This window comes from Capra hircus, chromosome 14 (genome assembly GCF_001704415.2).
Source record: "Capra hircus breed San Clemente chromosome 14, ASM170441v1, whole genome shotgun sequence".
Lineage (NCBI taxonomy): Eukaryota > Metazoa > Chordata > Mammalia > Artiodactyla > Bovidae > Capra > Capra hircus.
In genome coordinates, this window is record NC_030821.1 from 52,598,954 (window position 1) to 52,617,617 (window position 18,664).

Sequence of the window (18,664 nt, forward strand, 5' to 3'; positions counted from 1 at the left end):
ACAAGTAGCAGTTTCTCTCAGACAACACTCCTCTCACTCTCTCCCCTTATTGCCAACACGGTCAGGTTGTGTAATAACACTCAGGAATGCTCGTACAAGGATGTGAACATCAAAGAAGGACTCAGTTTTCAGCCACAGTGCACATGGTTCAGGCACAGGTAACAAGAGGCACAAGTTAAAGAGCCCAGAAGGGGACTTCTCTGGTGGTCTAGTGGCTAAGAATCTGCCTTCCAATGCAGGGGATGCTGGTTCAATCACAGATCAGGGAACTAAGATCCCACAAGCCACAGAGCAACTGAGCCTGAGCACCACAACAAAAGATCTCCAGGTGCTATGACTAAGACCAGAAGCAGAATTCTGAGGATGCAAAAATCTTAAAGAAGGCTTTCAGTCACTACAGGCCGCCCAGGAATTAAAATGCTGGAGGCTATTTCCACTGACCCATCAGTATAACTGAGCAGGATACTATGGGGTCTTTCAGGGACAGGCCCTTCCCCATATCCTCTGCTGTAGCTCCTCTCTGAAGCACTTAGATAATAGTATCTGATGCATACTTCCTGAGTTATTTCAATACAATTCAGTCGCTCAGTTGTTTCTGACTCTTTGCGACCTCATGGACTTCAGCACACCAGGCTTCCCTGTCCATTACCAACTCCTTGAGTTTGCTCAAACTCATGTCCATCAAGTCGGTGATGCCATCCAACCATCTCATCTTCTGTCGTCCCCTTCTCCTTCTGCCTTCAATCTTTCGCAGCATCTGGGTCTCTTCCAGGGAGTCAGTTCTTTGAATCAGGTGGCCAAAGTATTGGAGTTTCAGCTTCAGCATCAGTCCTTTCAATGAATATTCAGGACTGATTTCCTTTAGGATTGACTGGTTGGATCTCCTTGCTGTCCAAGGGACTCTCAAGAGTCTTCTCCAGCACCACAGTTCAAAAGTATCAATTCATTGACACTCAGCTTTCTTTACAGTCCAACTCTCACATCCATTCATGACCACTGGAAAAACCATAGCTTTGACTAGATGAACCTTTGTGGGCAAAGTAATGTCTCTGCTTTTCAATATGCTGTCTAGGTTGGTCATAGCTTTTCTTCTAAGGAGCAAGTGTCTTTTAATTTCATGACTGCAGTCACCATCTGCAGTGATTTGGGAGCCCCTCAAAATAAAGTCTCTCACTGTAACAGATGCTAAAACCACCACCAAATGATACCACCACTACTTGATGAGCATGTAGCTCCCAGATATACTAGCCCCTAAACTTTGATCATGTGAGAGTGGGACCATAAAGAAGGCTGAGCACCGAAGAATTGATACTTTCAAACTGTGGTGCTGGAGAAGAATCTTTAGAGCACCTTGGACAGCAAGGAGATCCAACCAGTCAATCCTAAAGAAAATCAACCCTGAATATTCATTGGAAGGACTGATGCTGAAGCTGAAGGTCCAATACTTTAGCCACCTGATGTGAAAAACTGACTCATTGGAAAGACTTTGATGCTGGGAAAGGTTAAGGGCAGAAGAAGAAGGGGGTGACAGAAGATGAGATGGTTAAATGGCATCACTGACTCAATGGACATGAGTTTGAGCAAACTCCAGGAGATAGTGAAGGGCAGGGAAGCCTGGTGTGCTATAGTCTACGGGGTCACAAAATTGGACATGACTTAGCTGCTGAACAACAGCAAGCACCCAGTTAAATGCAACCTGGGTCCCATTATCAGCATTTGGAAGATACTGCAGTTTGTATAGACCGGCATTTATGGATATGGAAGTTTTAGGGTACTCAAAGAACAGTGAACTAGAGGACAAACTAATTACTAACGTTCTATGAAGAAAAAAAACAAAAAAACTTAGGATATTTGAGAATTGCTTCTCTCTGAGAACAATTTTATTTCCAGTCTATTTAATGACATAGTACACTGGGCAACTGCTGAATTTGGAGGGGTAGCTCTCAATACTGATTGAAAATTATATTCACCTATGACGAGGGTGAATAAATAGCCATAGGAAGTGAGGGAGCCAACCTAGTGAACACCTGAGAGGCAGTTAAGGGTACTTGGCGGAAAAGATAGAACGAGGGTGAAAGGAATTGGATACACAGTCAAGAGGGATAATGTTGGGTCTTCTGGCTTATAGTGAAAACTCTGACTTTTATTCTGCTGTTTTTCATAACAAAAGCATTTTATTTGGAAAAAATAAGATTAGACTAACATAAGGAAAGCACTGTTTGTATTGAAAGAAGATAGTTGATAACAGAACAATTATAGCAGAAGCTGGCATCTGATGTGGTCACAATTTGAACTATTATTTTAAAATTTATTTTTAACTGGAAGATAATTGTTTTACAGTGATGTATTGGTTTCTGCCATACAACAATGTGAATCAGCCACAGATATACATATGTCCCCTCCCTCTTGAACCTCCCTCCCACCCCACCCCTCATCCCAACCTTCTAGGTTGTCAGAGTACTGGTTTGTACTCCTTGTGTTATACAGCAACTTCCTACTAGCCACCTATTTTACATATGGTAATTTATATGTTTCAATGTTACTCAATTTGTCTCACCCTTTGCAACCCCGTAGGGTTTCCCAGGGAGCTCATTTGTAAAGAATCCACCTGCCATTGCAGGAGACATGGGTTCGATCCCTGATCCAGGAAGATCCCTTGGAGAAGCAAATGGCAACGCACTCTAAAACCGCACGGAGCCTGGAGGGCTACAATCCAGGGGGTCACAAAGAGTCAGACATGACTTAGCAGCTGAGTTTTGGTTTAGCTCCTTCCCCAACTGTGTCCACAAGTCAGTTCTCTATGTTTGCATCTCTTCTCAGGAAGAAAAGAATCTGCTGAAGAGTTTTACGCAGAGGAGACAAAATCAGACTCCTGTTTAACAGAATCATTCTGGGTATTGTGTTGAGCATGACAGCAAAGGGACACAGGCAGGGAGACTGACAAAGAAACAACTGCAGTCATCCAAGTGAGAGATGACAGTGTCTTGGATTAGGGTGATTTTTGATGAGGGTCAGGGGTCTGAGGATTGATGTTACCTACTTATAAGATAATACACTAAACTCTGTTTCATAGATTCTGGCAGAAGACACGAGACTCTTGGGTCAGAGACAAAGGACTTAATTGCTCACAGCATAACAAGCAGCATGGGCGTCGAATTTGTGTTGGTTCCCCTTGTCCTGCCAAGTCCCTTGGAGGCAATATGGGTGGGCCCAAATGAATGCTGCATAATTGGTGGGCATGTGTTGCAGCTGTGGAACACTGAGCTTAGGAAATCCATCTCTTTTACAGCACTAAGCAGTAAGCCAACCTGTTCTTTATCCCTCATGCCATGACATTGCCCCATCCCTTCAGGTTGCTCACTGCAAACATAACCCTAGGAAGTGTCGTAAGTGAGGAGTGGGCAGGACCTGCTACTCTTGGGGTACTTGGGAAGAATGTACAGGGGCCTTCAGGTGGGTGGCTAGCAACTTGGAGTGAGAAGCAGTCAGATCCTCAACATATTTTTTAAGTAAAGTTAACAAGATTTTTCTGGGGCCTTTGTTCAAAATATTTTTCTAAATGATCCCTCTTTCATTGGTTTATTTTGTTTGAGAATAGTTTCATCTGCAAAGCTCTAGGAGTATCTTATATTCATTTCCAGTATACTGAATACATCTCACCCTACCCAAATCTAAACTTCAAAATAGTGCATCCAGGTCACAACATGCTTGAAGATTCTCAGATGAAAGAACAGATTAACATCTGAATATTTTACTTTGTCAAAATCTGTCAACTAGTAAGATAATGCAATAGAAACAATATAGCTTATAAAAAGTGGAGAAATTATAATTTAATTTTTCTAACTAAGGAAAACATTATTTTCTTGTCACAAATTTTACTACTTGTATCATCAGCTTCTAGAAGATACCCACTTTCAAACCATGTTTTACATTGGTGTAAATTTCCAATTATAACCTTCTTTAGTTTTACCAGAGATTCAAATATCCAAATTTGCAAGCTAATACTTGCATTGTCTTTATTGAAGGGCCAAATGTATAAACTTGCTGTATCATGCACTTTTAAAAAAAACAGGAATGATTAATATTCAAGTTGTTACAAGCAACACTGCAGAAAACCAAGGTGTGTTTGAACTTCTTAGTTTCTTAGTCTAAGTTTTTTAGTTCTCCAGATTACAGTCATACAAAATCAAAGAATAATGAAAGCTCGACCACTGGAGTATGATCAGTGAAAATCCTTATTAATATGTTCCACTGAAGCATGTTGTCCTGTTAGAACATTACTTCGTGCTGTTGTTCTCAATACTGACTAGACATTGAGCCACTATCTTTGAAAAATGTAGTCTGCCACAAATAATTTTTGGGCTTCCCAGATGGTGCTAGTGGTAAAGAAACCACCTGCCAATGCAGGAGACATAAGAGATGCAGGTTCAATCCCTTGGTTGGGAAGATCCCCTGGAGAAGGGTATGGCAACCCACTCCAGTATTCTTGCCTGGAGAATCCCCGTGGACAGAGGAACCTGGTGGGCTACGGCCAATGAGGTTGCAGAGTCAGACACAACTTAAGCTACTTAGCAACACTGATTTTCAAAGAGTAAAGTATAATATTGGGGAGCATACATTTAGCAGTCTTCACACAGCTTGAACGAAGGCAAAAGACCCTGATTTTACCAGAAAAGAGTGTTCCATTAATGAGAACTTGGACTTGACTTTGCTACAGGAAAAGTTCGTGTTTTTTCCCCAGGGTAAAGGATATTCTCTCCTCAAAACCATCCATTCCCCAGTGCTTTCTTTTCTCCCTTCACCAAATCACACATTCATTTCACTATCAATGACTTCAACAGAGAGTTAAAGTATTTCCTGCTTGACAAAGAAAATTAACACACTCTTATTTTGATTCACATGTACGTCTTTAGTCACTTTATTTAGAATGAACCTATTCTGCCTGCTAAGTCACTTCAGTCATGTCTGACTCTTTGCAACCCATTGGCTGTAGCTCAACAGGCTCCTCTGTCCATGGGATTCTCCATGCCCTCCTCCAGGGGATCTTCCCCATGGAGGGACCAAACTCGCATCTCTTATGTCTCCTACAGTGGCAGTGGGTTCTTTTTCACTAGTGCCACCTGATCGACTCTGCTCCACAGAAAGTCAAATTTCTCCTTTTATAAAACCAGAACCCAGTGACCCCACTAAAAAACTACCAGCTTGTGAGGTGCCATATCAGCAGCCAACTGATCTTTGATGTCATATTTATCTTACCTCAACTTAAGATTCTAGGAGTTTCAATGTGTACCATATTTTCTTATAAAATAGAAGACATTCCTTTGGGAAGCTGTTCATGCAGATGACAGAAAAATGTATTCAGCGTAGTATGCAGTCATAGTCACTTCAGAGTCCATGCATCTGGTTCTAGGATTTGACTCACTGAAAGTTTACATTTATGGAATTCTTACTAAGTGCTAAGCATTGTAGTAAATGCTTCATATGCATTATCTCATATGGGTATGGGTTCTATTATTCTCAATTTCTTACAGATAAAAATAGAAAGCTACAGAAAAGGTAAAGAAGTTGCTAAAAGCCCCTTGGCTACTGATGATCCAGTGATTCTACTCATCTAATCATTTCCCTATAGACTACCTCACTTTATATTTCTTCTTGTTTGCAAAACAAATATGTAATGCTCAAGAAAACAATAATTGACTATAAAACTGTTTTCACCTACAATGCTAGTGTCAGCATTCAGTGTGTTTTTTTATTTTATGTAAACATACACTATTATAAATATATTTACATAGAAATAATGTATAATTGAGGGCTTCCCAGGTGGCTCAGTGGTAAAGAATCTGCCTGCCAGTGTAGGAGCAGCAGGAGACTTGGGTTTGATCCCTGGGTTGGGAAAATCCCCTGGAGAAGGAAATGGCTACCCACTCTAGCTTCTTGCCTGGAAAATCCCATTGATGGAGGGGATGGCTACAGTCCATGAAATTGCAAAGAGTGGGACATGATTGAACACACATGTACGAATGTATAATTATTTAAAATATGAATATTCATAATATATTAAAAAAATTAAAGTCTATCAAACTCCCAACTAAAGTTAGCTAATTAGAAATTCAGCTTTCTTTGCTAATGTTATTTACAAAAATTACTGAAAGGAAGAGATTCTGCTATTTCTTCTTTCAGGGTAACTTACGGTCTTGGCAAGATTAGCCTGCCTAATCTGTTTTGTTTATACTCTGCTAATCTGGGGAGAGAAAGCAGAAGTTTTACAGCAGTTTAATTTAGCAAAACATTTGATTAAACCAGTTACTCTTTTGTAGTATAAATACAGATGCTATCAGAATGTACGGTATCAGTGCTCTGATAGGACTTGATCTCCATGGGTTTGGACGGGATCTGAGAAACAGATCTGTCTGGTATTTGGTAGCTTTTAGAATTCTTCCCCTACTCAAAATGCTCTGTAATCAAGTTGGTGAGAGGTAGGAGTGTGTGTGTGCTCAGTCATTAAGTTGCACCCAACTCAAACCCCATGAACTATAACCCACCAAGCTCTTCTGTCCATGGGATTTCCCAGGTAAGAATACTGGAGGACACAATCAAAAAAGATTCTTTACTCATAATGCTATTAATATTTGAAGTGATGTTCTTCTCTAAAAAAAATGAAACTGTTACTAAATTACTGCTATGTTAAGACACAGTAACAAAACTTTCATTCAAACTAAGTGGAAAAGCACAAGAATTCCTAAGAATCTACTGACAATGTACATGGGTATACCTAACTGCTAATTCTTTGTTGGGCATCTCACATCAACTTCCAGGAACCTTCTAGTTGCCCACTGTACCCCTCAGTTTTGAATGAGACTCAGTATTTCTGATCCATTTCCATAGATATGATTGTTTGAAGTAGCACTGTTTTAGTAGGGTTTCAGCCTCCATATGGCTGAGATTAAAAGTGAATACAACTACACATCTGTCAGATGCAACTCATTTTTTAATGAGGCCTCAGAATGTTAAGTGACGTTTGTTTGCTCGTTTTGTGGTATGGCATCACTTTTCTTACGAGCTCAGGAAAGTGACTATTTTCTTGTATTTCTCTATTTTCTTTCATTTATTTCCATTAGTCTGTTGAAATTGAGCATATTCTTCTTTCCCTAAGGCATTCAACATGTATAAATATGCATCATCATTTTACCCTCTCCTTCTTTCCCACTCTCTCAAAGTACCCACTATTTACAAAAACTGACCACTTTTCAGTTTTTGGGTGAAAAAAAATTACTTGAAGATGCTCAGAAGACAAATATGCAAATAAGAATCCTTAGAGAGATCTCACATGTATTTTTTATTCATAAATGAACAAGTGTGTTTAAACAGCAAGTGATTCTGTGAGTAGTTGAAATGTATAGTAACTAGAGGCATGTAAAAACAGCAAATCTAGATAGAATGCTTATAATCCAAAAATCACATTGGAAAGGATTTAATTTTCCATTCAGGAAAGTCTTCCTGTACTGATTATCCAGTGCTTTGCGGAAATTGGGGGGAGCAGAGGGAACCCAAGGAGGAAATCCATGAAAATTTATTGCTATTCTTGCAGAAATCAAATAAATTCTTTTGCATGATCATCAACAACAGGATATAAACAAACTGTCTTGATATCTTTCCTTTTCTCAATATCACTTGGCAAGAATCTACATTCCGGCTGATGAGGATCAATCAGTCTAACTGAATAACAGGCTTATTTAATTCCCCAGTGCCCACCACTGGAAGACTTATGTGAAAATGACCTTTGTCTCTTTCACGATTGCTAATCATGCCCTGAAGACTGAACGAACGACTGTTTCCAGAATTCAAAAGAGATGCGTGATGTGATGTTTATTTCAATTTCAGTTAACTCTGCCCATCTTACAGAGAATTTGCTGTCAGTTTAAACTTTGGGAAAAACTGCTCTTTACTCATGCTGACTTAATCTTTCTTTCTCAGCTTCTTACAGTGATTAACCTATGTTTCATTTCAGTCAGTTCAGTTCAATCGCTCGGTCATGTCCGACTCTTTGCGACGCCATGAATTGCAGCACGCCAGGCCCCTCTGTCCATCACCAACTCCCAGAGTTCACTCAAACTCATGTCCTCTAAAACTAATATGTAAGTCAACAATACTTCAATCAAAAAAAAAAAGAAAGGTAAATTTTTCTAGCAATTACTCTTAGCAAACGTTCTTGTATTCAGTTCAGTTCAGTTCAGTTCAGTTCAGTCGCTCAGTCATGTCCGACTCTTTGCGGCCCCATGAATCGCACCACGCCAGGCCTCCCTGTCCATCACCAACTCCCGGAGTTCACTCAGACTCCCGTCCATTGAGTCAGTGATGCCATCCAGCCATCTCATCCTTGGTCGTCCCCTTCTCCTCCTGCCCCCAATCCCTCCTAGCATCAAAGTCTTTACCAATGAGTCAACTCTTCGCATCAGGTGGCCAAAGTACTGGAGTTTCAGCTTTAGCATCATTCCTTCCAAAGAAATCCCAGGGTTGATCTCCTTCAGAATGGACTGGTTGGATCTCCTTGCAGTCCAAGGGACTCTCAGGAGTCTTCTCCAACACCACAGTTCAAAAGCATCAATTCTTTGGTGCTCAGCCTTCTTCACAGTCCAACTCTCACATCCATACATGGCCACTGGAAAAACCATAGCCTTGACTAGATGGACCTTAGTCAGCAAAGTTATGTCTCTGCTTTTGAATATGCTGTCTAGGTTGGTCAGAACTTTTCTTCCAAGGAGTAAGCATCTTTTAATTTCATGGCTGCAGTCACCATCTGCAGTGATTTTGGAGCCCCCAAAAATAAAGTCTGACAATGTTTCCACTGTTTCTCCATCTATTTCCCATGGAGTGATGGGACCAGATGCCATGATCTTCTTTTTCTGAATGTTGAGCTTTAAGCCAACTTTTTCACTATCCTCTTTCACTTTCATCAAGAGGCTTTTTAGCTCCTCTTCACTGTCTGCCTAAGGGTGGTGTCATCTGCATATCTGAGGTTATTGATATTTCTCCCAGCAATCTTGATTCCAGCTTGTGTTTCTTCCAGCCCAGCGTTTCTCATGATGTACTCTGCATAGAAGTTAAATAAGCAGGGTGACAATATACAGCCTTGATGTACTCCTTTTCCTATTTGGAACCAGTCTGTTGTTCCATGTCCAGTTCTAACTGTTGCTTCCTGGCCTGCATACAGATTTCTCAAGAGGCAGGTTAGGTGGTCTGGTATTCCCATTAAGGCCCTTTACATACCTGTCAGCAGCATTTGAAGCAAGGCAGGAAAATTATAGTTACCTTTTGTGGTAGACACAAAGGAGCACCACCCAGACTCCCTCTAGGGATGACCTGCTGCCTCACAGAAGGGACTGTGGTCAATGACAGGCCCTGGATCTCAATGTCTTCAGGATCTCCCTCAGCTGCAAAGAGAAAATTGCCCAAGAGCACATGCTTCCCAAGCTGTCCACACCCAGTGTCAGTGGCGGGTAGGCCATAAAGGCCTGGACAGTTTTGGCCCAACAAGGGACACTCTGATGGTTGAACAATCATTCAGATTCCCAGCGAGTTGACCAAGACTTTGCAGGTCTTATATTGATAGCAATTGAACTCCTTGTTCTAACCCACGCTTCCTTCCCCCTTTCTTTCAGTTAGTTCAGTTCAGTTCAGTCGCTCAGTTGTGTTTGACTCTCTGTGACCCCATGAATTGCAGCATGCCAAGCCTCCCTGTCCATCACCAACTCTTTCAGTTATTGATCCCTAATAAACATCTTGTGCCCCAAACTACATCTCAGGGTTTTCTTCTAGAGAGCCCACCCCATGATAATTACTTTAGCTCTTCCTGTTTTTATTGAAGATGCTTTTCTTATGACCCTCAAATTGTTGATTGGTAACAAAAGCTGAGGACAAAGATGCCAACAGCCAATATCGATGAATTACAGACCAGACTGCCTTCTTCTCAGTCTGGCTTAGAGTGACCACACTGGCCTTGTTATACCAACCTATCACCCCAGGACCCTCTCTCTACTCAGCTTTGTAAGCTGAAGGACAGCTGGATAGGGAGGAAACTTCTGGGAGGGCTGCTGCTCCATTTTCATCCTCTTCTTTATGCAAGAGAGGAGGGGAATATGCCCCTTAGAGAGGGTACCAAGAAAATCAGTCATGGAGGTTCAGGATACTTGCAAAGTGGAGACTCAGAGTCTATCCCTCAACTTTTCTGTCATTGAGCTTCTTTAAGAGGCAGGAACACAGGAAGAGATAGAATTGGAAAATAAGATGAACAGCCTGCACTAACACATTTCAGGTTGGCAAGGATGTATGAGTTTCTTGTTGGTCAAATGAACATCATTTGATACCAGCCTTGGCCCATATTATGAGTTTCCCATCCCATCAAGAGGGCTGGTCACCTGGAAGAAGACCTATCAGAGAAAAATCTATGGCTGAGAACTTAGGGAATGGAGTTGAGAGGGCAGAGTTCCTCCAGAAAACATCTTCTGCCCCAGGTGCTGGGGAGCAGGAGCTCAGGTAGCAGGCAAGATGAAGTGGCAGCCAGCAATGGGTGATTCCCTTGTAGCTTGGTTGGTAAAGAATCTGCCTGCAGTGCAGGAGACCTGGGTTCAATCTCTGGGTTGGGAAGATCCCCTGGAGAAGCAAATGGCAACCCACTCCAGTATCCTTGCCTGGAAAATCTCATGGACAGAGAAACCTGGTGGGCTGCAGTCTATGGGGTCACAAAGAGTCGAGCACGACTGAGCGACTAACACTTATACTAAGTGATCAAAGAAGTAAATATATTGAGGACTATAGGAGCTCTGTTTCTCAGAGTTGCCAAAAGGGCTACAGTTACAGAAAGGGAGAAAACTAAAATGAATCTGGCACTATTGGGCTGGAATTAGATGTATACATGTGGACTCAGTGTTCAATATATCAACTCATACCCAGTGCTGACCACTGAGATTATCTGAGAACAACCTCCCAACAGCAACTGATACTTAGCAAACAGAAGCTGACTGCCCAACACTATCCTCCTCAAAAAGAAACCAGAACTTCTTGGAGGGCTGAGGCACAGAGTGTACAAGAAAGCCTGGAACATCTTGTTTGCCAGAAAGCAAAGAAATGCTCAAAAAAATAAGAATGTATCCAAAGAACACAGATTCCATCTTGAAGTAGTTTCCACTGGCCAAATGTTAGATAATTTGAGTCTGAAAGAGTGACAGGAAGGGAAAATAAAAGAATGACAAGAACAGAGTATATGTCTTTTAATAAATTAGGAACCATGCATCTACACTGATCTAAATAAATCAACAAATGAATAAATAAAACTCTGACAAAGAGTCAGACACAACTGAGTGACTAACACTGAAATTCTGACAAGGAATATAATATTTACAGAGTTTCCAAGTTTGTGCCAATAATGTGCATGCATGCTAAGCTGCCTCAGTTGGGTTGAACTCTTTCGCAACCCCATGGACTGAAACCAGCCAGGCTTTTCTGTCCATGGGATTTCCAAGGCAAAAATACTAGTGAGTGGCCATGCCCTCCTCCAGGGGATCTTCCTGAACCTAGGATCGAACCAGGGTCTCCTGCATCTCCTGCACTGTAGGCAGATTCTTTACCACTGAGCCACTGGGGAAATCCAAGATAGCCCTTCATTTCAGTTCAGTCGCTCAGTTGTGTCTGACTCTTCGCAACCCCATGAATCGCAGCACACCAGGCCTCCCTGTCCATCACCAACTCCCAGAGTTCACTCAAACTCACGTCCATTGAGTTGGTGATGCCATCCAGCCATCTCATCCTTGGTCGTCCCCTTTTCCTCCTACCCCCAATCCCTCCCAGCATCAGAGTCTTTTCCAATGAGTCAACTCTTTGCATGAGGTGGCCAAAGTATGGGAGTCTCAGCTTTAGCATCATTCCTATAGCCCTTAGCAATGCCGTTAAAAACCTCTTTCTCTAATTATAAAAAGTAATAAGAAAAATTACTTTCTTACAGTAATTTTAGGAGAATATAGACATATATATATATAGACAAGTATACAAATGTTTTAAACACTTTAACAAGTATACAAATATTTTAAACACTTTAACCCCCACCAGCCACTGTTAATATTTTGGTATGTTTCTGTCTAATCTCCTACTCTGGAGATGTAAATCCCTAAAACATTTCTTCTGTTTAACTCATATGAGCTTAATAATTAACCCTGGATACAAGTACAGACCACTAACCTTAGAACTAGTTATCTTAATTTTTAAGTTACTTTTTTAGATCTTTAAAATAAATTCAAGAAAAATATATAGACTTAAATACAAAAATAAATGCTCGGTTCATTTATTGGCAAATCTTTAAGCATGCTTGGGACATCTTGGGTATGTGAATCCGCTTTTCAACTGTCATTTTTATGAAATCCTGATGCAGACTCAGCATGCTGAAAAAAATTTAACATTCAAAAAAAGCAGAGATTTATAAAGAAGAGAACAATGGTCATTTGTATTAATAATTCGATTGGGTTGGCCAAAAATTTGTTCTGGTTTATCTTAAGGAAAAACCTAAATAAATTCTTTAGCCAACCCAGTCCTATCAAGTGATAATCATTGGCTCTCATAATTTAAATAAATCCTTACATTCAACAAGGAAAGTCCCCACACTACTACCTAAAACAGTGCAAGTTATTAACGCTAGTGTTCTGGTCTCGCTCAGACCTCAGGTAACAAGGGATACTCCACTCACAAAAGGCATTGGTAAGCTCCTGCTAATCATGTTTTTCTCAAGAGAATTTAGGTGAAATTTCTCAAAGTCTCACACCAAAGATGAAAGGAACAAGATGAAGGCATACAGAGGACAAATGAAATACTTTCCTGACAACCAGAAAGCCCTAGTCACACTTAATGTGATTTCCTTTGCTAATTCATCTTGGAAGTTGAAGTCTAGTCATTGACAACCTATCATTAATTCTTTAAAATAAAACTCAGGTCAGTTAATGTATATAAATATGGCACTCTGAGAATCAATGATCTGGAGATAACTTCCATGTCATGTTGGCCTTTTTGTTTTTTCAGTTGACATAAGTGCAGAATTTCACAAGAACGAGGAGGAAAAAATATATTAAGAATGATTGCTTTTTTTTTTTTTTTAAACAAAGTCTTAACAACAAAGTTTGGGCAATATCTAGAAAATCCAAGCAATTTCCTTGGCACACCTCACTTTTCACACTCCTTTTTCCAGTTATCAAGCATTCCCTCAGCTGTGCTCTGTACTTAAAACAGAATAACTTCTAATGACTCCTTTGTCACTATAACCATAATAATAATTATGCTCTAACCCCATAACTGGGGCTTCCCAGGTGGTGTAGTGGTAAAGAATCTGCCTGTCAATGCAGGAGACACAAGAGACGAGGGTTCAATCCCTGGGTCAGGAAGATTCCCTGGAAGGGGAAATGGGAACCCACTGTAGTATTATTGCCTGGGAAATCCCATGGACAGAGGAGCCTGGCAGGCTACAGTCCACGGGATCACAAAGAGTCAGACACAGTGGGGCAACCGAGTGTGCACACACACACACACACACACACACACACACACACACAAAACCCTGTGGCTACTCTGAGTTGCTCCAGGAATGTCGGATAATAGAGAGTTGGGGACAGGGGTTAGCTTTACAAAGAAATATTCAGCAACACACTATCAATTCTGAGTACAGAGAACATGGAATTCAGCAAGAACGTGGAAATTTCATCTTATGTGTCATCAGTGAGATGCTAATTTCTATAAATAAAGGGGCTGTATATTTAACTCCTTTAAACCACACACTATGAAAACAAATAGATTTTTTACCCAATTTTGAGAGTATTTTGGAATGCTTTGATTTATAATCTAAACTATATACTATGCACAACCATGCAAATTATGTATGGGGGTTGAGGGAGCATAATTTTAAATATTTCCATTATTTATGCTGTACGTATTTAAAAAAAAAAAACACACACTTTATGTTTTAAATGAAGAGAGCTCCAAATGTTCACTGATGTTCTAATACCATGAATTTCAATGTTCTTTTGGCTACAGTCATTAGAAATTATCTCAGACAAAAGGCAAGCTCAAAAATGAGTAAATCTTAAATTCACATCATCAAAAGCCTGAAAACAAAAGTGAGGATTCTAAGTGAGTCCGAAGGTGGTCTGGAAAGGATAATCTCTTGAGGACACTTGGTAGAGGCATATTTTGCCAAAGACACTGAGGCTTGAAGTTTGGTGTAAGGAATAGCCAATCACCCAGTGACGGGCATCTTCAAGAACCACTGAAACCCAGGCATGCCCATGTGACTGCCAATCCAATGGGCTTGCCACGGGTAGTTAAAAGTCTAGCCTGAGGGAAATTTGGCGGCTACTCAAGAGAGACATGCCATGCATATTAAGATTCCATGGGCAGAGAAAACAAACAATGGTTTTAAATACAAGCCCGGAACCAAGGAATGCAATATTGGTTCAATGGCTGCAATGTGTCATTATCTATAAATACTGAAAATAAAAGATCAGTGCGAAGGTTCCACACTGAGGTCAATTAATGAGCTTCCAGAACTACTGAAACGGTTACTAATAGGGGAAAAAAAAACAGAAAAACTTTTTAAAAATGACATCAAGATCAAAAACACTGTATGAACATAGGGTGTAGTAAAAGGAAACCAGTGTTTTAGACGCTGCCTCTCACTGCTTCCCTTGGACCAGCTTTCCCTTTGTGAACCTCGATGGTTTCTGTGGAGTGTTTCTTTCACCCTGGACATGAGCAGGCCACAGCACAGAGGATACAAACTGCAGGCACTGGCTGTGACTGAGTTGTTTCTGTGTGTTTACGTGCTACACAGTGAGAATAGCATCCATGTGTCAATCATACAGCAAATGTATGTATGTATGAAACCAACTTTTATAAAACTATAAATTATTAACTCTATCTTAATTTTATTATACTTATAGAAAAATATTATTGCCTTGACTTTATTTTATATAAAGATGGTTGAGTATCTTTTCAAAGAAAGCCGGGCAGAATTGCCTAGATATAAAGAGAGAAAAGCTTCCCTGGTGGCTCAGATGGTAAAGAACACGCCTGCAGTGCAGAAGACCCTGGTTCGATCCCTGGGTCAGGAAGATCCCCTGAAGAAGGAAATGGCAGCCCACTCCAGTATTCTTGCCTGGAGAATTCCATGGACAGAGGAATTCTATGGTGGGCTATGGTTCACGGGGTCACAAAGAGTTGGACATGACAGTGGAAACTATCAAAGACAGAGAAACAGGAGGGAACAGGAGAAAGAAAGAAAGAGGATGAGGGGGAGAGGAGCAAGGGAGACAAACAGCATTGTAGGTGCTGATTCAGTTTTTAAAAAAAATTTTATTGGAGTATAGTTTCTTGACAATGTTATATTATTTTCTGCTGTACAGCCATATATAAGCAAATATCCTCTGTTTTTTGGATCTCCTTCCCATTTAGTTCACCACAGAGCATTGAGTAGAGCTATACAGTTGGTTCTCATTTGTTATCTATTATATACACCGTTGCGTTTGTTGTTCAGTCACTAAGTCATGTCCTACTTTGTGACCCCCATGGACAGCAGCAGGCCAGGATTCCCTGGTCTTCACTGTCTCCTGGAATTTGCTCAAAATCATGTCCATTGAGTCAGTGATGCCATCCAACCACCTCATTCTCTGTCACCCCCTTTTCCTCCTGCCCTCTATCTTTCCCAGCAACATGGTCTTTTCCAATGAGTTGACTCTTCACACCAGGTGGCAGCTTCAGCATCAGTCCTTCTAATGCATATTCAGGACTGATTTCCTTTAGGATTGATTGGTTTGATCTCCTTGCTGCCCAACGGACTCTCAAGAGTCTTCTCCAGTAGTACAATTGGAAAGCATCAATTCTCCAGGGCTCAGCCTTCTTCATGGTTCAACTCTCACATCCGTACATGACTACTGGAAAAACCATACACAGTAGTGTATATATGTCAATCCCAATCTCCCAATTCATCCCACCTCCCCTTCCCCCTTTGATGTCCATACATTTTTTCTCTATCCATTTCTGCTTTGCAAATAGATTCGTGTGTATTTTTCTAGATTCCATATATATGCATTAATATACAATACTCATTTTTCTCTTTATGACTTACTTCACTCCGTATGACATTCTCTAGGTCTATCCACGTCTCTGTAAATGAAACAATTTCATTCCTTTTTATGGCTGAGTATAATATACAATATTCCATTGTATTTATGGGCACATATTCTTTATCCATTCAGTTTTAAAATATAAACTATTAGAAACTAATGAGCTGATTTTCTATAAGAAGATGAACCAGATACAGATTTTAGTTCATGGTTGAAAATTAAAGTAGACATTCCTACCCACAATATACTTTCTTTTCCTTTCAGTAGAAACCCTGCCCTTGCTGTTATTTTTTTACCCTTAACAAACATCCTTTTTTTTTTTTTTTTGTACTTTTGGTGAAACTACCATTTACAGTCACACAACTATTCCCAGAGATAGAAACACAACACAAGCTACATCAACCATACTCACCCTTGTGGGCTTTAAATAAGAGCAAAGATCCATAGATGCAGAAGGTGTCCATGACTACATGATCCAATGGAATTATTATTATGTTTTTTTTACTTTATTTTACTTTACAATACTGTATTGGTTTTGCCATACATCAACATGAATCTGCCACAGGTGTACACGTGTTCCCAATCCTGAACCCTCCTCCCACCTCCCTCCCCATACCGTCTCTCTGGGTCATCCCAGTGGACCAGCCCCAAGCATCCAGTATCATGCATTGAACCTAGACTAGCGATTCGTTTCTTATATGATATTATACATGTTTCAATGCCATTCTCCCAAATCATCCCACCCTCTCCCTCTCCCACAGAGTCCAAAAGACTGTTCTATACATCTGTGTCTCTTTTGCTGTCTCATATACAGGGTTACCATTACCATCTTTCTAAATTCTATATATATGTGTTAGTATACTGTATTGGTGTTTTTCTTTCTGGCTTACTTCACTCTGTATAATCAGCTCCAGTTTCATCCAACTCATTAGAATGGATTCAAATGTATTCTTTTTCATGGCTGAGTAATACTCCATTGTGTATATGTACCACAGCTTTCTTATCCATTCATCTGCTAATGGACATCTAGGCTGCTTCCATGTCCTGGCTATTATAAACAGTGCTGCGATGAACATTGGGGTACATGTGTGTCTTTCAATTCTGGTTTCCCCGGTGTGTATGCCCAGCAGTGGGATTGCTAGGTCATAAGGCAGTTCTATTTCCAGTTTTTTAAGGACTCTCCACACTGTTCTCCATAGTGGCTGAACTAGTTTGCATTCCCATCAACAATGTAAGAGGGTTCCCTTTTCTCCACATCCGCTCCAGCATTTATTGCTTGTAGACTTTTGGATTGCAGCCATTCTGACTGGTGTGAAATAGTACCTCATTGTGGTTTTGATTTGCATTTCTCTGATAATGAGTGATGTTGAGCATCTTTCCATGTGTTTGTTAGCCATCTGTATGTCTTCTTTGGAGAAATGTCTATTTAGTTCTTTGGCCCACTTTTTGATTGGATCATTTATTTTTCTGGAATTGAGCTACAGGAGTTGCTTGTATATTTTTGAGATTAGTTGCTTGTCTGTTGCTTCATTTGCTATTATTTTCTCCCATTCCGAAGGCTGTCTTTTCACCTTGCTTATAGTTTCCTTTGTTGTGCAGAAGCTTTTAAGTTTAATTAGGTCCCATTTGTTTATTTTTGCTTTTATTTCCAGTACTCTCAGAAGTGGGTCATAGAGGATCCTGCTGTGATTTATGTCGGAGAGTGTTTTGCCTATGTTCTCCTCTAGGAGTTTTATAGTTTCTGGTCTTACGTTTAGATCTTTAATCCATTTTGAGTTTATTTTTGTGTATGGTGTTAGAAAGTGTTCTAGTTTCATTCTTTTCCAAGTGGTTGACCAGTTTTCCCAGCACTACTTGTTAAAGAGATTGTCTTTACTCCATTGTATATTCTTGCCTCCTTTGTCGAAGATAAGGTGTCCATTGGTGAGTAGATTTATCTCTGGGCTTTCTATTTGGTTCCAGTGGAATTATTAAAAATAGAGTTCTCAGGTTCCTGAAGCTGAAAGCCACAGGGATAGTCTAGAGCTTATCTTTCATTTTGTCAAGCTAATCTAGGTTCTGTACATGGATCTCATTTTCTTGCTTAAGTTATAGCCCCTTTTGCTTTCATCAAAGGGTGATGTATCTCCATAGATGCAGGGACCATACTGAATTTTACTCATTGTTAGATCCCATGTGTTTGGCTCCACCGAGTTCTTGGTAGGCATTCAACTATATGCTGAATCATGAAACAACAGGGTGAATAAGTTCACCCAATGCCTAAAAATATTTCCCGCCTTTGCAATTTAACATTTTAGGGGCTTCTCTGGTGGTCCATGATTCCACTGCAGGGGGTAGAGTTTCAATCCCTGGTCTAAGAACTAGGATCCCCCATGCTGCATGGTGTGGCCCTGGAAATTTAACATCTTAAATCTAAACAGTTGAAGTAGTTTTCATTAAACATCTATTAATAAAATAATGTGACAGTTCAGTTCAGTTGCTCAGTCATATCCGACTCTTTGCGACCCCAT